Source organism: Oncorhynchus masou, chromosome 24 (assembly GCF_036934945.1).
Source record: "Oncorhynchus masou masou isolate Uvic2021 chromosome 24, UVic_Omas_1.1, whole genome shotgun sequence".
NCBI lineage: Eukaryota > Metazoa > Chordata > Actinopteri > Salmoniformes > Salmonidae > Oncorhynchus > Oncorhynchus masou.
In genome coordinates this window covers 1,008,234-1,031,427 of record NC_088235.1, presented here as the reverse complement: position 1 = coordinate 1,031,427, position 23,194 = coordinate 1,008,234, and the positions used below count along the sequence as shown (strand labels likewise).

The window sequence follows — 23,194 nt, the reverse complement described above, 5'->3', positions numbered from 1 at the left end:
AACTCTGTGTTGTTCTATGTGTCGAATTGCTATGCTTTATCTTGGCCAGGTCGCAGTTGCAAATGAGAACTTGTTCTCAACTAGCCTACCTGGTTAAATAAAGGTGTTGTCTATTTTTAAATAAATCACTGCCAACCGTTGAGGTTATTATTTTACAGTGGCTCCTTGCAACAACAGCGTATTTGTAAAGCAACAATACTATTCTCAACGCTTTTTACCGTGATTGGTTCATACTCGCCACGCATCGAATCTACACCAATCAGAGTTGAGTATGATATTTCATCGTTATTTCACATGGACCATCTTCAATAGCCAATAGTTATGCGGCATTGGTGTAAACAGGTACTTCTGTCCAATGAGATAAAGCAGGAGGAAGGTCTATCTGATCTCAGGTCGCCTGGTGTGGAGCTCCTTCCTGCCTGCGGAGCACAGACAGAAGAGAGGTGAAGAGGTTGGACCCGAAGGAGAGTTGGGCCCAAAGGAGAGTTGGACCCAAAGGAGAGTTGTACCCAAAGGAGAGTTGTACCCAAAGGAGAGTTGGACCCGAAGGAGAGTTGGACCCGAAGGAGAGTTGGACCCGAAGGGGAGTTGGACAAGCTTTAATAAAACATAATTTAATCATAGCTGGCTAAATCGTAACCTCTCGCTTTTAACTTAGATTTGTGAAACAACGCGTTTTTTTTCCAAAGTTCACGGACATGTTTGAGAAGATCGCTCGTAGTTATTAACTTGTTACCGGTGTTTACGGTGTCTACCACCACCACCCCGGTGTACCCGTTACCCCTCCAGCCCCTGGGCCCTGTCTCTCTCTCTCTCAGCTAACCTCGATCTGGGAAAGATGGTGTCGTGGATGATCTCCAGAAGCGTTGTGTAAGTTACAGACGAGAATTTTATCTTGTATTTTGCTGATATTATTATTATCAGACGAGTTCTTTTAAAGCTGTTTTCTGTAGCTAGCTGGAGAGCTAACCAAGTAGCTAGCTAACGCTAATTTTAGCATGGCACTTCAACTAACTTTTAATTAAGCAAAGCAATGTCGCTTATTGTAATGGTATTAATTTCGAAGTTATATTTGTAAAAGTTCTGTAGAAGTTCTGTAAAAACTTCAAAAAACAACAACAACCTCATATTGTCAACATTGAGAAGTATTACCTAATAGTTACCTTGCTAGCTAACGTTAGCTTGTTGTTGTTTACGTTTTTGTCCCTGTAACTAAGGATGTTTAACCACGTCTTAACTAACTAGAGGCAGCTCAGTGAGCTATGCTCTCTGGAAACTAGTTAGTTAGTTAGTTAGTTAGTTTAAATTAGGTTAGTTAGTTAGCTTTGGAACCGCAATACTTCCCATCTGTGTGGACTGTGGTAGATACAGTGGGATGTTTAGGCCTGAAGTTTGTGGTTGAAAGGAAACACGGAATGTGGTGCGGTTCGGACTAAAGTTGGTTTCAGATGTTTATTTGATAGCGAAGGACACTTTTCACTTTACATCAAGTAGAGTTAATCGAGAGAATTCATATGCCTTTGCATTTTGGTAAAGCCGGCTTTAATGTGGTAGGGTTATTTTCCGTCGCCGTCCTCCAGAATAATGTACACCTCCAGTAGCCCAACTAATACAGACTTCCAATGTTGTGTCCCATGACTACTAGTTAGCTTGCTGACCACACAAGTATGTGCGATCAGATGATGGATGAGTTTGTACATTTTTAGAGAAAGAAAACGCCCAGTTTTTACTCTGAGCTCCCCTCACAACTCATGGCCCAGTACAATTACATAACTGTACTGTAGGCTACAGTACATGGAAGGGGGAGACTGCTTCAGGTGTGATTGGGAGAAGAGACAGCACAGTATTTACAGTCTACTCTGTGTCCTGTTCTTCCACTGTAGCCTAGACTGGGCATGAGTCACTGGTCAAGGCATCCTGTCAATGCTTCAAAACAATCAGACAATTCATTTAAAAGTAATGCATAAGTGAAAGCATTAGACAACCTGTTCTGGTCTACAGGGCTAGTAGCCATATGCATTAGACAACATGTTCTAGTCTACAGGGTTAGTAGTCATATGCATTAGACAACCTGTTATAGTCTACAGGGTTAGTAGCCATATGCATTAGACAACCTGTTCTAGTCTACAGGGTTAGTAGTCATATGCATTAGACAACATGTTCTGGTCTACAGGGCTAGTAGCCATATGCATTAGACAACATGTTCTAGTCTACAGGGCTAGTAGCCATATGCATTAGACAACATGTTCTAGTCTACAGGGCTAGTAGCCATATGCATTAGACAACATGTTCTAGTCTACAGGGCTAGTAGCCATATGCATTAGACAACATGTTCTAGTCTACAGGGCTAGTAGCCATATGCATTAGACAACATGTTCTAGTCTACAGGGCTAGTAGCCATATGCATTAGACAACATGTTCTAGTCTACAGGGCTAGTAGCCATATGCATTAGACAACATGTTCTAGTCTACAGGGCTAGTAGCCATATGCATTAGACAACATGTTCTAGTCTACAGGGCTAGTAGCCATATGCATTAGACAACATGTTCTAGTCTACAGGGCTAGTAGCCATATGCATTAGACAACATGTTCTAGTCTACAGGGCTAGTAGCCATATGCATTAGACAACATGTTCTAGTCTACAGGGCTAGTAGCCATATGCATTAGACAACATGTTCTAGTCTACAGGGCTAGTAGCCATATGCATTAGACAACATGTTCTAGTCTACAGGGCTAGTAGCCATATGCATTAGACAACATGTTCTAGTCTACAGGGCTAGTAGCCATATGCATTAGACAACATGTTCTAGTCTACAGGGCTAGTAGCCATATGCATTAGACAACATGTTCTAGTCTACAGGGCTAGTAGCCATATGCATTAGACAACATGTTCTAGTCTACAGGGCTAGTAGCCACGTTACGCTGCAGACAAGTTAACTTGGCAGTTATGGTCTGCCTGTATCCACGTTTAGCGTTTCAAGTTCTTAGTCTGAAGTCTTGAGGGCAGAACGAGGCTCCTGCACTGATTCTGACGTCGCTCTGGTTTCACCTCATCTAATTAACCTGATCGTGTGACTGATCACATGATTTAATTCACCAATGACAAAAATCACTTTCCAATGTACTGGGGCATGTGTTGTACAGCCGCCTTTAGGTGGTTATTACAGTTATTTAAGCACGTTCTGGTTTAGTGGATTATCTTGTCTCCCGAGTCACGGTGAACCTTATAAGCATGTGTAAAACCAGTTTTTCCAGACTGCTGTGTTGGCTGGGTCCTTTCCATAGGTTCGTCATTATAAGGTGTGTTCATGATTTGATTTGTTTTTGAGGCGTCGTGGAATAGGAATGTGAAATTAGTTGTGTAATATACAATGAACTCGCTGTTTATGTGATCACAAATATAAACGCAAAATGCAACAATTTCAAAGTGACAGTTTATATATGGAAATCAATTAATTGAAATGGATTTCACATGACTGGAAATACAGTCTGTTGGTCACAGATACACTACGTGACTGGGAATACGCTCTGTTGGTCACAGATACACCACGTGACTGGGAATACGCTCTGTTGGTCACAGATACACCACGTGACTGGGAATACGCTCTGTTGGTCACAGATGCACTACGTGACTGGTAATACGCTCTGTTGGTCACAGATACACCACGTGACTGGGAATACGCTCTGTTGGTCACAGATACACCACGTGACTGGGAATACGCTCTGTTGGTCACAGATACCCCACGTGACTGGGAATACGCTCTGTTGGTCACAGATACACCACGTGACTGGGAATACGCTCTGTTGGTCACAGATACACTACGTGACTGGGAATACGCTCTGTTGGTCACAGATACACCACGTGACTGGGAATACGCTCTGTTGGTCACAGATACACTACGTGACTGGGAATACGCTCTGTTGGTCACAGATACACTACGTGACTGGGAATACGCTCTGTTGGTCACAGATGCACCACGTGACTGGGAATACGCTCTGTTGGTCACAGAAGCACTACGTGACTGGGAATACGCTCTGTTGGTCACAGATGCACTACGTGACTGGGAATGCGCTCTGTTGGTCACAGATGCACTACGTGACTGGGAATACGCTCTGTTGGTCACAGATGCACCACGTGACTGGGAATACGCTCTGTTGGTCACAGATACACTACGTGACTGGGAATACGCTCTGTTGGTCACAGATACACTACGTGACTGGGAATACGCTCTGTTGGTCACAGATACACCACGTGACTGGGAATACGCTCTGTTGGTCACAGATACACTACGTGACTGGGAATACGCTCTGTTGGTCACAGATACACTACGTGACTGGGAATACGCTCTGTTGGTCACAGATACACTACGTGACTGGGAATACGCTCTGTTGGTCACAGATACACTACGTGACTGGGAATACGCTCTGTTGGTCACAGATACAGGGCCTTCGGAAAGTATTCAGACTCCTTGACTTTTCCCACATTTTTATGTCACAGCTTTAATCTAAAATTACTTTTTCCCCCACCCTCATCAATCTACACACAATACCACATAATGACAAAGTAAAAACGTGTTTTAAGAAATGGTTGTTAATTTATATTTAAACTTATTTACTCAGTACTTTGTTGAAGCACCTTTGGCAGTGATTACAGCCTGGAGTCTTCTTGGGTATGACGCTACAATCTTTGCACACCTGTATTTGGGGAGTTTCTCCCATTCCTCTCTGCAGATCCTCTCAAGCTCTGTCAGGTTGGCTGGGGAGCGTCGTTGCGTAGCTATTTTTCCCTCGATCCTGACTATTCTCTTTGTTCTCACCACTGAAAAACATCCCCACAACATGATGCTTCCACCACCATGCTTCACCGTAGGGATGGTGCCAGGTTTCCTCCAGACCTGATGCTTGGCCTTAAGGACAAAGAGTTCAATCTTGGTTTAATCAGACTAGAGAATCTTGTTTCTCATGGTCTGAGAGTCTTTAGGTACCTTTTTGGCAAACTCCAAGCGGGCTGTCATGTGCCTTTTTTACTGAGGAGTGGCTTCCGCCTGGCCCACTCTACTAGACATGTGGCTGGTCTCAGACGATCCCGCAGGTGGCGAAGCCGATCTAGAGGTCCTGGGCTGGCGTGGTTACATGTGGTCTGTGGTTGAGGCCGGTTGGATGTAATGACAAATGGACTTTGGAGGCGGCTTCTCTGGCAGAAGCTCTGGTGGACATTCCTGCAGTCAGCATGCCAACTGCACGCTCTGTCATCTTACCTTGGCAAAGGAGAAATGCTCCCTAACAGGAAAAACAAATTGTGCACAAAAATAAGCTTTTTGTTCATATGGGAAATGTCTGGGATCTTTTATTTTGGCTCATGGGACCAACACTTTGTTTTTCTATTGTTTCTACTGGAACGTTGTAATTTTAGTTCGGATAATGACCAGGACAGATTAGAAATGCCTGTAATTTTTAACGCATCTTTCTTTCTCCCAACTTGGTTAAATCCAAAACCAAGCCCCGTTTATTCAGAGGGCCGTTCTACAACGCTTTGAGCGCTCTCCAAGTCTCCACGTTCACGTAGCGTGACATTTCAGTCACGGATTAATAACGTTTGTCCTTGTATTTCAAGATTGAAAAATATAACAACATAAAGTGGTGGACCGAACTAACCATTAACATCCCTTAACGCTCAGACAGTCAATGGCTGTAGTCATAGCGTATTCTTAAATAAATATATATAGAAAGCCATCAGCCCTTTACCCCTGTAGCTGAAACCAGATGTGTATTTTCACAGGGGGAAGCCATCAGCCCTTTACCCCTGTAGCTGAAACCAGATGTGTATTTCCACAGGGGGAAGCCATCAGCCCTTTACCCCTGTAGCTGAAACCAGATGTGTATTTCCACAGGGGGAAGCCATCAGCCCTTTACCCCTGTAGCTGAAACCAGATGTGTATTTCCACAGGGGGAAGCCATCAGCCCTTTACCCCTGTAGCTGAAACCAGATGTGTATTTCCACAGGGGGAGCCATCAGCCCTTTACCCCTGTAGCTGAAACCAGATGTGTATTTCCACAGGGGGAAGCCATCAGCCCTTTACCCCTGTAGCTGAAACCAGATGTGTATTTCCACAGGGGGGAGCCATCAGCCCTTTACCCCTGTAGCTGAAACCAGATGTGTATTTCCACAGGGGGAAGCCCTCAGCCCTTTACCCCTGTAGCTGAAACCAGATGTGTATTTTCACAGGGGGAGCCATCAGCCCTTTACCCCTGTAGCTGAAACCAGATGTGTATTTCCACAGGGGGAAGCCCTCAGCCCTTTACCCCTGTAGCTGAAACCAGATGTGTATTTCCACAGGGGAAGCCATCAGCCCTTTACCCCTGTAGCTGAAACCAGATGTGTATTTCCACAGGGGAAGCCATCAGCCCTTTACCCCTGTAGCTGAAACCAGATGTGTATTTCCACAGGGGGAAGCCATCAGCCCTTTACCCCTGTAGCTGAAACCAGATGTGTATTTCCACAGGGGGAAGCCATCAGCCCTTTACCCCTGTAGCTGAAACCAGATGTGTATTTCCACAGGGGGAAGCCATCAGCCCTTTACCCCTGTAGCTGAAACCAGATGTGTATTTCCACAGGGGAAGCCCTCAGCCCTTTACCCCTGTAGCTGAAACCAGATGTGTATTTCCACAGGGGGAAGCCCTCAGCCCTTTACCCCTGTAGCTGAAACCAGATGTGTATTTCCACAGGGGGAAGCCATCAGCCCTTTACCCCTGTAGCTGAAACCAGATGTGTATTTCCACAGGGGGAGCCATCAGCCCTTTACCCCTGTAGCTGAAACCAGATGTGTATTTCCACAGGGGGAAGCCATCAGCCCTTTACCCCTGTAGCTGAAACCAGATGTGTATTTCCACAGTGGGAAGCCCTCAGCCCTTTACCCCTGTAGCTGAAACCAGATGTGTATTTCCACAGGGGGAAGCCATCAGCCCTTTACCCCTGTAGCTGAAACCAGATGTGTATTTCCACAGGGGGAAGCCATCAGCCCTTTACCCCTGTAGCTGAAACCAGATGTGTATTTCCACAGGGGGAAGCCATCAGCCCTTTACCCCTGTAGCTGAAACCAGATGTGTATTTCCACAGGGGGAAGCCCTTTACCCCTGTAGCTGAAACCAGATGTGTATTTCCACAGGGGGAAGCCATCAGCCCTTTACCCCTGTAGCTGAAACCAGATGTGTATTTCCACAGGGGGAAGCCCTCAGCCCTTTACCCCTGTAGCTGAAACCAGATGTGTATTTCCACAGGGGGAAGCCATCAGCCCTTTACCCCTGTAGCTGAAACCAGATGTGTATTTCCACAGGGGGAAGCCCTCAGCCCTTTACCCCTGTAGCTGAAACCAGATGTGTATTTCCACAGGGGAAGCCCTCAGCCCTTTACCCCTGTAGCTGAAACCAGATGTGTATTTCCACAGGGGAAGCCCTCAGCCCTTTACCCCTGTAGCTGAAACCAGATGTGTATTTCCACAGGGGGAAGCCCTCAGCCCTTTACCCCTGTAGCTGAAACCAGATGTGTATTTTCACAGGGGAAGCCATCAGCCCTTTACCCCTGTAGCTGAAACCAGATGTGTATTTCCACAGGGGGAGCCATCAGCCCTTTACCCCTGTAGCTGAAACCAGATGTGTATTTCCACAGGGGGAAGCCCTCAGCCCTTTACCCCTGTAGCTGAAACCAGATGTGTATTTCCACAGGGGGAAGCCATCAGCCCTTTACCCCTGTAGCTGAAACCAGATGTGTATTTCCACAGGGGGAAGCCCTCAGCCCTTTACCCCTGTAGCTGAAACCAGATGTGTATTTCCACAGGGGGAAGCCCTCAGCCCTTTACCCCTGTAGCTGAAACCAGATGTGTATTTCCACAGGGGGAGCCCTCAGCCCTTTACCCCTGTAGCTGAAACCAGATGTGTATTTCCACAGGGGAAGCCCTCAGCCCTTTACCCCTGTAGCTGAAACCAGATGTGTATTTCCACAGGGGGAAGCCCTCAGCCCTTTACCCCTGTAGCTGAAACCAGATGTGTATTTCCACAGGGGGAAGCCATCAGCCCTTTACCCCTGTAGCTGAAACCAGATGTGTATTTCCACAGGGGGAAGCCCTCAGCCCTTTACCCCTGTAGCTGAAACCAGATGTGTATTTCCACAGGGGAAGCCCTCAGCCCTTTACCCCTGTAGCTGAAACCAGATGTGTATTTCCACAGGGGGAAGCCCTCAGCCCTTTACCCCTGTAGCTGAAACCAGATGTGTATTTCCACAGGGGGAAGCCCTCAGCCCTTTACCCCTGTAGCTGAAACCAGATGTGTATTTCCACAGGGGGAAGCCCTCAGCCCTTTACCCCTGTAGCTGAAACCAGATGTGTATTTCCACAGGGGGAAGCCCTCAGCCCTTTACCCCTGTAGCTGAAACCAGATGTTGGAGTTGAGATCTCTGCCTGGATCTTAAAGTCCTTCCTCCGTCTTTATCCCAGTAACTCTACGTCTGACTCTCTCCCAGGCTTCATGCTAGGAGCCGTGAGCGAGCAGTGGGTGTGCTGTCAGACATTACATGTATTATTTTTTTTAACCAGAACTGGGAAAGTTGATCTAAAACAGAATGTCAAGGCTTGTGTATCGTGTTTTCCTGCTGCATACTGCTAGAGAGGCCCCATTTCACACAATGGTTTCAAGAAGCCTCTCTGCAGGCTCTGTCTCCTTCATGGTCAAGGTTTCTGGAGAAATATTCCTCCTTCCTGTGTGAAAATACTCCAGTCTGCCCCGAGCGGGACAGGGTCTATTTCTGCAGGCCAACAATGAGTTATGTTTTATTTGGATTGTCCATCTGTAGACTAACTACTAACACTAGCGCGAACCTTATCCTTCTCCTAACCCTTAACATGAACCCTGACCTCTTAACCCTTAACATGAACCCTGACCTCTTAACCCTTAACATGAACCCTGACCTCTTAACCCTTAACATGAACCCTGACCTCTTAACCCTTAACATGAACCCTGACCTCTTAACCCTTAACATGAACCCTGACCTCTTAACCCTTAACATGAACCCTGACCTCTTAACCCTTAACATGAACCCTGACCTCTTAACCCTTAACATGAACCCTGACCTCTTAACCCTTAACATGAACCCTTAACATGAACCCTGACCTCTTAACCCTTATCCTAAGCCTAAACTTAACCCTGACCTCTTAACCCTTATCTTAACCCTAACCTCTTAACCCTTATCCTAAGCCTAGACTTAACCCTGACCTCTTAACCCTTATCCTAAGCCTAGACTTAACCCTGACCTCTTAACCCTTATCCTAAGCCTGAACTTAACCCTAGCCTTAACGTCAACCCTAACCTCTTAACCCTTATCCTAAGCCTAGACTTAACCCTGACCTCTTAACCCTTATCCTAAGCCTGAACTTAACCCTAGCCTTAACGTTAACCCTGACCTCTTAACCCTTATCCTAAGCCTGAACTTAACCCTAGCCTTAACGTTAACCCTAACCTCTTAACCCTTATCCTAAGCCTAGACTTAACCCTGACCTCTTAACCCTTATCCTAAGCCTGAACTTAACCCTAGCCTTAACGTTAACCCTAACCTTAGTAAAGTAATTGCTAGTCAACAGGTAGTTTGTTGATAGTATGACCATCCTGTAAAGCATCTACCGATGGACAATCCGGATTGTCCAAATAATGCGTGACCCAATGGTTGTGTCCCAGAGACCCGACGGTGGGGTACCAGGACAACAACCTCTCCTTCAACGCCAACAAAGGAGCTGACGGTGGGGTACCAGGACAACAACCTCTCCTTCAACGTCAACAAAGGAGCTGACGGTGGGGAACCAGGACAACAACCACTCCTTCAACGTCAACAAGACAAAGGAGCTGACGGTGGGGTACCAGGACAACAACCTCTCCTTCAACGCCAACAAAGGAGCTGACGGTGGGGTACCAGGACAACAACCACTCCTTCAACGTCAGCAAGACAAAGGAGCTGACGGTGGGGTACCAGGACAACAACCTCTCCTTCAACGCCAACAAAGGAGCTGACGGTGGGGTACCAGGACAACAACCTCTCCTTCAACGTCAACAAAGGAGCTGACGGTGGGGAACCAGGACAACAACCTCTCCTTCAACGTCAACAAAGGAGCTGACGGTGGGGTACCAGGACAACAACCTCTCCTTCAACGTCAACAAAGGAGCTGACGGTGGGGTACCAGGACAACAACCTCTCCTTCAACATCAACAAAGGAGCTGACGGTGGGGAACCAGGACAACAACCTCTCCTTCAACGTCAACAAAGGAGCTGACGGTGGGGAACCAGGACAACAACCTCTCCTTCAACGTCAGCAAGACAAAGGAGCTGACGGTGGGGTACCAGGACAACAACCTCTCCTTCAACGTCAGCAAGACAAAGGAGCTGACGGTGGGGTACCAGGACAACAACCTCTCCTTCAACGTCAGCAAGACAAAGGAGCTGACGGTGGGGTACCAGGACAACAACCTCTCCTTCAACGTCAACAAAGGAGCTGACGGTGGGGTACCAGGACAACAACCTCTCCTTCAACGTCAACAAAGGAGCTGACGGTGGGGTACCAGGACAACAACCTCTCCTTCAACGTCAGCAAGACAAAGGAGCTGACGGTGGGGTACCAGGACAACAACCTCTCCTTCAACGTCAACAAAGGAGCTGACGGTGGGGTACCAGGACAACAACCACTCCTTCAACGTCAGCAAGACAAAGGAGCTGACGGTGGGGTACCAGGACAACAACCTCTCCTTCAACGTCAGCAAAGGAGCTGACGGTGGGGTACCAGGACAACAACCTCTCCTTCAACGCCAACAAAGGAGCTGACGGTGGGGTACCAGGACAACAACCTCTCCTTCAACGCCAACAAAGGAGCTGACGGTGGGGTACCAGGACAACAACCTCTCCTTCAATGCCAACAAAGGAGCTGACGGTGGGGTACCAGGACAACAACCTCTCCTTCAACGTCAACAAAGGAGCTGACGGTGGGGTACCAGGACAACAACCTCTCCTTCAACGTCAACAAAGGAGCTGACGGTGGGGTACCAGGACAACAACCTCTCCTTCAACGTCAACAAAGGAGCTGACGGTGGGTACCAGGACAACAACCTCTCCTTCAATGCCAACAAAGGAGCTGACGGTGGGGTACCAGGACAACAACCTCTCCTTCAACGTCAGCAAGACAAAGGAGCTGATGGTGGGGTACCAGGACAACAACCTCTCCTTCAACGTCAACAAAGGAGCTGACAACCTCTCCTTCAACGTCAACAAAGGAGCTGACGGTGGGGTACCAGGACAACAACCTCTCCTTCAACGTCAGCAAGACAAAGGAGCTGACGGTGGGGTACCAGGACAACAACCTCTCCTTCAACGTCAGCAAGACAAAAGAGCTGACGGTGGGGTACCAGGACAATAACCTCTCCTTCAACGTCAGCAAGACAAAGGAGCTGACGGTGCGGTACCAGGACAACAACCTCTCCTTCAACGGCAACAAAACAAAGGAGCTGACGGTGGGGTACCAGGACAACAACCTCTCCTTCAACGCCAACAAAGGAGCTGACGGTGGGGAACCAGGACAACAACCTCTCCTTCAACGTCAACAAAGGAGCTGACGGTGGGGTACCAGGACAACAACCTCTCCTTCAACGTCAACAAAGGAGCTGACGGTGGACTACAGGAAACACAGGGCCGAGCCACGCCCCCCGTTCACATCGATGGGGCTGTAGTGGAGCGGGTCGAGAGTGTCAAGTTCCTTGTGTTCACATCAATAACAATCTATCGTGGTCCAAACACACCTACGCAGTCGTGAAGATGGTACCTTCAGATCCTCAAAGTTCTTCACCATTGAGCGAGTCTTGACTGACTGCTTGACACCCGACCACAAGGCACCACAGAGGGTAGTACAGCCCAGTACATCACTGGGGCCAAGCTTCCTGCCATCCAGGACCTCTATAGAGGGTAGTGAGTACAGCCCAGTACATCACTGGGGCCAAGCTTCCTGCCATCCAGGACCTCTATACCAGGGAGTGTCAGAGGAAGGCCCTAAAGATTGTCAAAGACTCCAGCCACGCTTGTCAAAGACTGTTCTCTGTTTCCGCACGGCAAGTGGTACTGATACACCGAGTCTGGAACCAATAGGACCCTGAACAGCTCCTACCCCCGAGGGTGGCAGGTAGCCTAGCGGTTAAGTGTTGGCACGGTAACCGAAAGATCGCTGGTTCAAATCCCCGAGCTGGCAGTTAACTCACAACAACCGCTCCCCGGCGCCGACAACGTGCGTTTTTAAGGCCTTAACTCTGAGTCAGAGTGGTTAAATGCAGAAGACTCATTTCGGTTGAATGCGTTGTTGTACAACTGACAAGGTTTTACCTTCCCATTAGACTAGTTAGTGCAGGAAGCTATTTGAACTATTCAACTATCTGCATTTTCACTAACTTGTATGACTCATCACATACGCTGCTACTCTGATCTGTCACTATATTCCTAGTTATATGTACAGATCTACCTCAATTACTTGACACTCCCTGTATATAGCCATGTTATTACCTGGTACTCCCTGTATATAGCCATGTTATTACCTGGTACTTCCTGTATATAACCATGTTATTACCTGGTACACCCTGTCTATAGCCATGTTATTACCTGGTACACCCTGTATGTAGCCCTGTTATTACCTGGTACTTCCTGTGTGTAGCCATGTTATCGTTACTCATTGTGTATATATTCTTATTTATTATTTCTGTCTTTCTCTCTGCATTGTTGGGAACGGCCAGTCAGCATTTCACTGTTAGTCTACACCTGTTGTTTTACCGAATCGATTTAATCATCTCCAAACATGAAATTGCTTCCCGAGTATCCTTGAGAGCTCATCTACTGCTACCTGGGGGTGTGATGGTCTGGGAGTGCTGACTGAACTCGATGCTCTCTCAACAGCCGTTTCCTTACACAACCTAATACAGTTGAATATACTGTAGGTAGCCTATTGATATCCTACAGGGCAGCTCCTGTTCAAACGGAAGAACGAGATGAGCTGTGATAATATGGATATGCTTTATCATTATGTTTACTTTAAATGGTGGACGAAGTCGTTGCTGTCCAGTGGCAAGGGATGTTGGCGTTTTCTTCCCAGTGTAAATCTACTTCTGTGGTGTGTCTACTGCCTGCTGTCTGTGTTGTGGGTGGCGCTAGATTAAGCTGATTTAAGAACAGCAGACAAATCTAAGGAAAAATGGCACCTATTAACTAAGCAGACCACCGTTTTTAATTCAACAAGTAGCTGTTACATGGAAGGACTTTTACAAATTACACCCTTCCTTCCTTCCCTGTTGGAGGCTTAGAGAAAGGACTGTCTGACTGCAGCCAACTACGGCTATTCTTGGAGACCCTGTATAGTCCTCTGCTGTTTCTATGGCAACAGCACAATCAACTCTGTCATGGAGGCGAGTGAGGTGGATCCCTGGACAGAGGCCATGAAACATAAAACGAACAGGAAGAGAATTTCACTCTTATACGCTCGTTGGCCAGTTTATTAGGTACACCCATCTAGTGCTGGGTTGGATCCACCTTTGCCTCCAGAACACTGTGAATTCTTCAGAGAATCAATTTGCTACATTTTTATAAAGGGACCTTGAATAAAGAACCCTGGAATGAGTAGATTGAAGTGAAGGGGGACGTATATATATTTTTAATGTGGATGTAACGTAGCAAAATGTGGAAAAAGTCAAGGGGTCTGAATATTTTACACCTGCATTGTATGTACATACATACATAGTGACTCCTCACTGCAGCCCAGTCTCAGAGCAGAGAGAATCCTATAGGGCCTATATATAACACACAGAGTACATCCCAGATGGCAGCATTCCCTATATAGTGGACTGCTTTTTGACGAGGGCTCATGGGGCAGTGGACTGCTTTTTGACAAGGGCTCATGGGGCAGTGGACTGCTTTTTGACGAGGGCTCATGGGGCAGTGGACTGCTTTTTGACGAGGGCTCATGGGGCAGTGGACTGCTTTTTGACGAGGGCTCATGGGGCAGTGGACTGCTTTTTGACGAGGGCTCATGGGGCAGTGGACTGCTTTTTGACGAGGGCTCAGGGGGCAGTGGACTGCTTTTGACGAGGGCTCAGGGGGCAGTGGACTGCTTTTTGACGAGGGCTCAGGGGGCAGTGGACTGCTTTTGACGAGGGCTCAGGGGGCAGTGGACTGCTTTTGACGAGGGCTCAGGGGGCAGTGGACTGCTTTTTGACGAGGGCTCAGGGGGCAGTGCACTGCTTTTTGACGAGGGCTCAGGGGGCAGTGCACTGCTTTTTGACGAGGGCTCAGGGGGCAGTGCACTACTTTTTGACGAGGGCTCAGGGGCAGTGCACTGCTTTTTGACGAGGGCTCAGGGGGCAGTGCACTGCTTTTTGACGAGGGCTCAGGGGGCAGTGCACTACTTTTGACGAGGGCTCGGGGCAGTGCACTACTTTTTGACGAGGGCTCAGGGGGCAGTGCACTACTTTTTGACGAGGGCTCAGGGGGCAGTGCACTGCTTTTTGACGAGGGCTCAGGGGGCAGTGGACTGCTTTTTGACGAGGGCTCAGGGGGCAGTGGACTACTTTTTGACGAGGGCTCAGGGGGCAGTGGACTACTTTTTGACGAGGGCTCAGGGGGCAGTGGACTACACCTTATGACATCCAGTGGAACAGCCACTTTACAATAGTGCATCTAAATCATTTAAGGGGGGGGGGGGGGGTGAGAAGGATTACTTTATCCTATCCTAGGTATTCCTTAAAGAGGTATACAACCATGTGTAGGGTTACTTTTTGACGAGGGCTCAGGGGGCAGTGCACTACTTTTTGACGAGGGCTCAGGGGGCAGTGGACTACTTTTTGACGAGGGCTTATGTGTAGTGCATAGGATGCCATTTGGTATACAACCATGTGTAGGCTCTACATCTGGTGTGGGTCATCCACTCACTGGGGCATGCTGGGTTGTGTTCTCTCCTGGAGAACCCCACTGAACCCCCCCCCCCCGGACAAGCTTGGACACCAGGATGTAAATTAAGAGCACGTTGGATCAAATCTCTTGTGAAAGTCACAGCTCCCCCCATGTGTAGGGAGTGGTAGTGCATCCTAACACCAGGCTACATAGAGGACTACAGGAAACCCAGGAGGCTGTTGTGAAAGACACAGCTCCCCCCATGTGTAGGGAGTGGTAGTGCATCCTAACACCAGGCTACATAGAGGACTACAGGAAACCCAGGAGGCTGTTGTGAAAGACACAGCTCCCCCCATGTGTAGGGAGTGGTAGTGCATCCTAACACCAGGCTACATAGAGGACGGCAGGAAACCCAGGAGGCTGTTGTGAAAGACACAGCTCCCCCCATGTGTAGGGAGTGGTAGTGCATCATAACACCAGGCTACATAGAGGACTACAGGAAACCCAGGAGGCTGTTGTGAAAGACACAGCTCCCCCCATGTGTAGGGAGTGGTAGTGCATCATAACACCAGGCTACATAGAGGACTACAGGAAACCCAGGAGGCTGTTGTGAAAGACACAGCTCCCCCCATGTGTAGGGAGTGGTAGTGCATCCTAACACCAGGCTACATAGAGGACTACAGGAAACTCAGGAGTCTGGTTCAGGACAGCAGCTCCCCCCATGTGTAGGGAGTGGTAGTGCATCCTAACACCAGGCTACATAGAGGACGGCAGGAAACTCAGGAGTCTGGTTCAGGACAGCAGCTCCCCCCATGTGTAGGGAGTGGTAGTGCATCCTAACACCAGGCTACATAGAGGACGGCAGGAAACTCAGGAGTCTGGTTCAGGACAGCAGCTCCCCATGTGTAGGGAGTGGTAGTGCATCCTAACACCAGGCTACATAGAGGACGGCAGGAAACTCAGGAGTCTGGTTCAGGAGAGCAGCTCCCCCCATGTGTAGGGAGTGGTAGTGCATCCTAACACCAGGCTACATAGAGGACGGCAGGAAACCCAGGAGGCTGTTGTGAAAGACACAGCTCCCCCCATGTGTAGGGAGTGGTAGTGCATCCTAACACCAGGCTACATAGAAGACTACAGGAAACCCAGGAGGCTGGTTCAGGACAGCAGCTCCCCCCATGTGTAGGGAGTGGTAGTGCATCCTAACACCAGGCTACATAGAGGACTACAGGAAACCCAGGAGGCTGTTGTGAAAGACACAGCTCCCCCCATGTGTAGGGAGTGGTAGTGCATCCTAACACCAGGCTACATAGAGGACTACAGGAAACCCAGGAGGCTGTTGTGAAAGACACAGCTCCCCCCATGTGTAGGGAGTGGTAGTGCATCCTAACACCAGGCTACATAGAGGACCACAGGAAACTCAGGAGTCTGGTTCAGGACAGCAGCTCCCCCCATGTGTAGGGAGTGGTAGTGCATCCTAACACCAGGCTACGTAGAGGACCACAGGAAACCCAGGAGGCTGTTGTGAAAGACACAGCTCCCCCCATGTGTAGGGAGTGGTAGTGCATCCTAACACCAGGCTACATAGAGGACCACAGGAAACTCAGGAGTCTGGTTCAGGACAGCAGCTCCCCCCATGTGTAGGGAGTGGTAGTGCATCCTAACACCAGGCTACGTAGAGGACTACAGGAAACTCAGGAGTCTGGTTCAGGACAGCAGCTCCCCCATGTGTAGGGAGTGGTAGTGCATCCTAACACCAGGCTACGTAGAGGACTACAGGAAACTCAGGAGTCTGGTTCAGGACAGCAGCTCCCCCCATGTGTAGGGAGTGGTAGTGCATCCTAACACCAGGCTACGTAGAGGACTACAGGAAACTCAGGAGTCTGGTTCAGGACAGCAGCTCCCCCCATGTGTAGGGAGTGGTAGTGCATCCTAACACCAGGCTACATAGAGGACGGCAGGAAACTCAGGAGTCTGGTTCAGGACAGCAGCTCCCCCCATGTGTAGGGAGTGGTAGTGCATCCTAACACCAGGCTACGTAGAGGACTACAGGAAACTCAGGAGTCTGGTTCAGGACAGCAGCTCCCCATGTGTAGGGAGTGGTAGTGCATCCTAACACCAGGCTACGTAGAGGACTACAGGAAACTCAGGAGTCTGGTTCAGGACAGCAGCTCCCCCCATGTGTAGGGAGTGGTAGTGCATCCTAACACCAGGCTACATAGAGGACGGCAGGAAACTCAGGAGTCTGGTTCAGTACAGCAGCTCTTAGCAGCCTGTGATTATGATGCTTTCGGTGTGTCTGGCTTGTTGCTGCTTTAGTTTAACTGAATGTGTCCTTTTATATGTTCTCTCTTTTGGTGGTAAATGATTTGACGCTGATAGTTTCATTTTTCTCTGGTCTCTACACAGGCTCGTCTTCGGGACCCTGTATCCTGCATACTATTCCTACAAAGCAGTGAAAACCAAAAATGTCAAGGAATATGTAAGTACACAAACCCTTATTTCAACATCATTGATTTCATCATACGTGTGTGTGTGTGTGGGGGGGGTTCCCCCGAGGGTGTCTTTTATGAGTTTGAAAAGCAGCCCATGTCTGGTCTAAAGGTATTGAGGACAAGTCCAGGCATGTGAATGAGAGTTAACTGCCTATGACTGGAACAAACACATTGACATGCCGATCTGTGGAGACGTGCAGCAGGGCACTGTGAAGGATGGGCTCCAAGCAGGTGCTTTACAGGAATGCTATATTGAGTGTGTGGCTAACAGGTTTAGGAGAGGTTCTTTATGAGAATATCATCGGTCTCCTCTCCTCAGCCCTTTCTCCTCTCCTCTGTCTCCTCTCTTCAGTCCTTTCTCCTCTCCTCTGTCTCCTCTCCTCAGCCCTTTCTCTTCAGTCCTTTCTCCTCTCCTCCGTCTCTCTCTCCTCTCCTCCGTCTCTTTCTCCTCTCCTCCGTCTCTTTCTCCTCTCCTCCGTCTCTCCCTCCTCTCCTCTGTCTCTCCCTCCTCTCCTCAGCCCTTTCTCCTCTCCTCCGTCTCTCCCTCCTCTCCTCCGTCTCTCCCTCCTCTCCTCTGTCTCTCCCTCCTCTCCTCAGCCCTTTCTCCTCTCCTCCGTCTCTCCCTCCTCTCCTCAGCCCTTTCTCCTCTCCTCTGTCTCTCTCCCTCTCCTCAGCCCTTTCTCCTCTCCTCTGTCTCTCCCTCCTCTCCTCTGTCTCTCCCTCCTCTCCTCTGTCTCTCCCTCCTCTCCTCTGTCTCTCCCTCCTCTCCTCTGTCTCTCCCTCCTCTCCTCTGTCTCTCCCTCCTCTCCTCCGTCTCTCCCTCCTCTCCTCAGCCCTTTCTCCTCTGTCTCTCCCTCCTCTCCTCAGCCCTTTCTCCTCTCCTCTGTCTCTCCCTCCTCTCCTCAGCCCTTTCTCCTCTCCTCTGTCTCTCCCTCCTCTCCTCCGTCTCTCCCTCCTCTCCTCTGTCTCTCTCCCCTCTCCTCAGCCCTTTCTCCTCTCCTCTGCCCTTTCTCCTCTCCTCTGTCTCTCCCTCCTCTCCTCAGCCCTTTCTCCTCTCCTCTGTCTCTCCCTCCTCTCCTCAGCCCTTTCTCCTCTCCTCTGTCTCTCCCTCCTCTCCTCCGTCTCTCCCTCCTCTCCTCTGTCTCTCTCCCCTCTCCTCAGCCCTTTCTCCTCTCCTCTGTCTCTCCCTCCTCTCCTCTGTCTCTCCCTCCTCTCCTCTGTCTCTCCCTCCTCTCCTCCGTCTCTCCCTCCTCTCCTCTGTCTCTCTCCCCTCTCCTCAGCCCTTTCTCCTCTCCTCTGTCTCTCCCTCCTCTCCTCAGCCCTTTCTCCTCTCCTCCGTCTCTCCCTCCTCTCCTCTGTCTCTCCCTCCTCTCCTCTGTCTCTCCCTCCTCTCCTCAGCCCTTTCTCCTCTCCTCCGTCTCTCCCTCCTCTCCTCTGTCTCTCCCTCCTCTCCTCTGTCTCTCCCTCCTCTCCTCTGTCTCTCCCTCCTCTCCTCAGCCTCTCCCTCCTCTCCTCCGTCTCTCCCTCCTCTCCTCTGTCTCTCCCTCCTCTCCTCTGTCTCTCCCTCCTCTCCTCAGCCCTTTCTCCTCTCCTCCGTCTCTTTCTCCTCTCCTCCGTCTCTTTCTCCTCTCCTCCGTCTCTCCCTCCTCTCCTCTGTCTCTCCCTCCTCTCCTCTGTCTCTCCCTCCTCTCCTCAGCCCTTTCTCCTCTCCTCCGTCTCTCCCTCCTCTCCTCAGCCCTTTCTCCTCTCCTCTGTCTCTCCCTCCTCTCCTCAGCCCTTTCTCCTCTCCTCTGTCTCTCCCTCCTCTCCTCTGTCTCTCCCTCCTCTCCTCTGTCTCTCCCTCCTCTCCTCTGTCTCTCCCTCCTCTCCTCAGCCCTTTCTCCTCTCCCTCCGTCTCTCTCCCTCCTCTCCTCTGTCTCTCCCTCCTCTCCTCTGTCTCTCCCTCCTCTCCCTCAGCCCTTTCTCCTCTCCTCTGTCTCTCCCTCCTCTCCTCAGCCCTTTCTCCTCTCCTCCGTCTCTCCCTCCTCTCCTCAGCCCTTTCTCCTCTCCTCCGTCTCTCCCTCCTCTCCTCAGCCCTTTCTCCTCTCCTCTGTCTCTCCCTCCTCCTCTCCTCAGCCCTTTCTCCTCTCCTCCGTCTCTCCCTCCTCTCCTCAGCCCTTTCTCCTCTCCTCTCTCTCCCCTGTCTCTCTCCCCTGTCTCTCTCCCCTGTCTCTCTCCCCTGTCTCTCTCCCCTGTCTCTCTCCCCTGTCTCTCTCCCCTGTCTCTCTCCCTCGTCTCTCCCTCCTCTCCTCTGTCTCTTTTTAAACATGTTTTCCTTCATTCCACGTAGATAGGGCTGGGCGGTATATGACTATAGACAGGTATTGATGCACAGACCACTGAGTTTTTACGCTACCTTCTATACCGGTATTTGAATGTTTGGTTTGTTAAATGTGATACACCTTGTGTAACATCCATCTTTTATAGTTTACTACACTACTTGAGTCTTCTCTCTCGCTCTCCTAGCCCCGCCCCCTGTCACTCAAGGAGCGCATTTGTTGTCTCTTGACCACGAGACGCATGCGTTCAGTCTGCATGGTCAATGCAGCACAAGCAACAATGATGCTTATTTTCTTTTGCTTTGTGTGTTATAATAAAATAACATTTTCAACAGCTGTATTTGAGAGAGAGACTGCCTACCAAACTGGTTTTAGCCTTAAGGCCTGCTGTGTGAACAAGGCTTTAGTTAGACATGAGGAATAATTTAGCTAGAACAAGTTGACATGTCATTTCTCAGAGCCCATGGCTTGTTGGATAGGTATCTCCTCTCTAAGTCGGTCTAAGAGGGAGGAATGCTTGCTTTGGATGGTAGCCTGTTGTCCTGTTGGTCTGTAGCCTGTAGCCTGTTGGTCTGTTGGCCTGTTGGTCTGTAGGTCTGTAGCCTGTTGGTCTGTAGCCCTGTTGGTCTGTAGGTCTGTAGCCTGTTGGTCTGTAGCCCTGTTGGCCTGTTGGCCTGTAGCCTGTTGGCCTGTAGCCCTGTTGGCCTGTAGCCTGTTGGCCTGTAGGTCTGTGGCCTGTAGGTCTGTAGCCTGTTGGCCTGTTGGCCTGTAGGTCTGTGGCCTGTAGGTCTGTAGCCTGTTGGTCTGTAGCCCTGTTGGCCTGTTGGCCTGTAGCCTGTTGGCCTGTTGGCCTGTAGCCTGTTGGCCTGTTGGCCTGTAGCCTGTTGGCCTGTTGGCCTGTAGGTCTGTGGCCTGTAGGTCTGTGGCCTGTAGGTCTGTAGCCTGTTGGTCTGTAGCCCTGTAGCCCTGTTGGCCTGTAGCCTGTTGGCCTGTTGGCCTGTAGCCTGTTGGCCTGTTGGCCTGTAGCCTGTTGGCCTGTTGGTCTGTAGGTCTGTAGCCTGTTGGTCTGTAGCCCTGTTGGCCTGTTGGCCTGTAGCCTGTTGGTCTGTAGCCCTGTTGGCCTGTTGGCCTGTAGCCTGTTGGCCTGTTGGCCTGTAGCCTGTTGGCCTGTTGGCCTGTAGGTCTGTGGCCTGTAGGTCTGTGGCCTGTAGGTCTGTGGCCTGTTGGCCTGTAGCCTGTTGGCCTGTAGCTTGTTGGCCGGTTGGCCTGTAGGTCTGTGGCCTGTAGGTCTGTGGCCTGTAGGTCTGTGGCCTGTTTGCCTGTAGCCTGTTTGCCTGTGGCCGGTTGGCCTGTAGGTCTGTGGCCTGTAGGTCTGTGGCCTGTAGTCCTGTTGGCCTGTAGCCTGTTGGCCTGTGGCCTGTTGGCCTGTAGGTCTGTGGCCTGTAGGTCTGTGGCCTGTAGGTCTGTGGCCTGTAGGTCTGTGGCCTGTAGGTCTGTGGCCTGTAGGTCTGTAGCCTGTTTGCCTGTGGCCGGTTGGCCTGTAGGTCTGTGGCCTGTAGGTCTGTGGCCTGTAGCCTGTTGGCCTGTGGCCGGTTGGCCTGTAGTCCTGTAGGTCTGTAGCCTGTTGGCCTGTAGCCTGTTGGCCTGTAGCCTGTTGGCCTGTAGCCTGTTGGCCTGTAGCCTGGCAGCCTGTTAGCCTGGAGCCTGTTAGTCTGTAGTCCTGTACTGAGCTTCTCACACCTTATTGCAGAGTTCCCTGGTGCTTCTTTTTGGACATAACACTGTAAAACACCAACCAATCAGCTCCAAGTGATTTTTAATTTAAGAAATCTGTTCCAAAGTATATCTATTTGTTGTTCCAACAGGTGTATGTCTAGCATACTGTAACATGTAGGAGGTGTTGATTATCTCTCTCTTGCTCTGTTCCAACAGGTCCGTTGGATGATGTACTGGATTGTGTTTGCTCTCTACACCGTAGTGGAGACAATCACAGACCTCACTGTAGCCTGGTAAGACTGAATACAGACCTCCCTGTAGCCTGGTAAGACTGAATACAGACCTCGCTGTAGCCTGAGTACAGACCTCGCTGTAGCCTGAGTACAGACCTCGCTGTAGCCTGGGTACAGACCTCGCTGTAGCCTGGGTACAGACCTCGCTGTGGCCTGGGTACAGACCTCGCTGTAGCCTGGGTACAGACCTCGCTGTAGCCTGGGTACAGACCTCGCTGTAGCCTGGGTACAGACCTCGCTGTAGCCTGGGTACAGACCTCGCTGTGGCCTGAGTACAGACCTCGCTGTAGCCTGGGTACAGACCTCGCTGTAGCCTGGGTACAGACCTCGCTGTGGCCTGGGTACAGACCTCGCTGTAGCCTGGGTACAGACCTCGCTGTGGCCTGGGTACAGACCTCGCTGTGGCCTGAGTACAGACCTCGCTGTAGCCTGAGTACAGACCTCGCTGTAGCCTGAGTACAGACCTCGCTGTAGCCTGAGTACAGACCTCGCTGTGGCCTGAGTACAGACCTCCCTGTGGCCTGGGTACAGACCTCCCTGTAGCCTGGGTACAGACCTCCCTGTAGCCTGAGTACAGACCTCGCTGTAGCCTGAATACAGACCTCGCTGTAGCCTGAGTACAGACCTCGCTGTGGCCTGGGTACAGACCTCGCTGTAGCCTGGGTACAGACCTCGCTGTAGCCTGAGTACAGACCTCCCTGTAGCCTGAGTACAGACCTCGCTGTGGCCTGGGTACAGACCTCGCTGTGGCCTGGGTACAGACCTCGCTGTAGCCTGGGTACAGACCTCGCTGTAGCCTGGGTACAGACCTCGCTGTAGCCTGGGTACAGACCTCGCTGTAGCCTGAGTACAGACCTCGCTGTAGCCTGAGTACAGACCTCGCTGTGGCCTGAGTACAGACCTCGCTGTGGCCTGAGTACAGACCTCGCTGTGGCCTGAGTACAGACCTCGCTGTGGCCTGAGTACAGACCTCGCTGTGGCCTGAGTACAGACCTCGCTGTGGCCTGAGTACAGACCTCGCTGTGGCCTGAGTACAGACCTCGCTGTAGTTTTCCGTGTTGTCTTTGATCAACACACTATGCCGAAAATAATCCAGGCTGAATCTCAATTAAATCTCATTAAGATTTATAATTTGTTGTTCAGATTTAATGAGGAGTGTCATGTTGGCTTGTTAATAGGATTGTATATTTGTGTATATTTGACTGGCAGAAAATGAATAGCAGTGGACGACGGTACGCTAACACAAAGCCTTTCCCTAACGCTAACCCTTTCCCTAACCGTAACCCAATGCCTTTCCCTAACGCTAACCCTTTCCCTAACCCAATGCCTTTCCCTAACGCTAACCCTTTCCCTAACGCTAACCCTTTCCCTAACCGTAACCCAATGCCTTTCCCCAATGCCTTTCCCTAACCCAATGCCTTTCC

General features: G+C 50.2%; 1 pseudogene; it reads left to right on the top strand.

Annotated features, from left to right (window-relative positions):
* The first annotated feature begins 399 nt into the window (after positions 1–399).
* Positions 400–23,194, top strand: part of LOC135511789 (receptor expression-enhancing protein 3-like) — a 71,734-nt pseudogene continuing 48,939 nt past the window's right edge.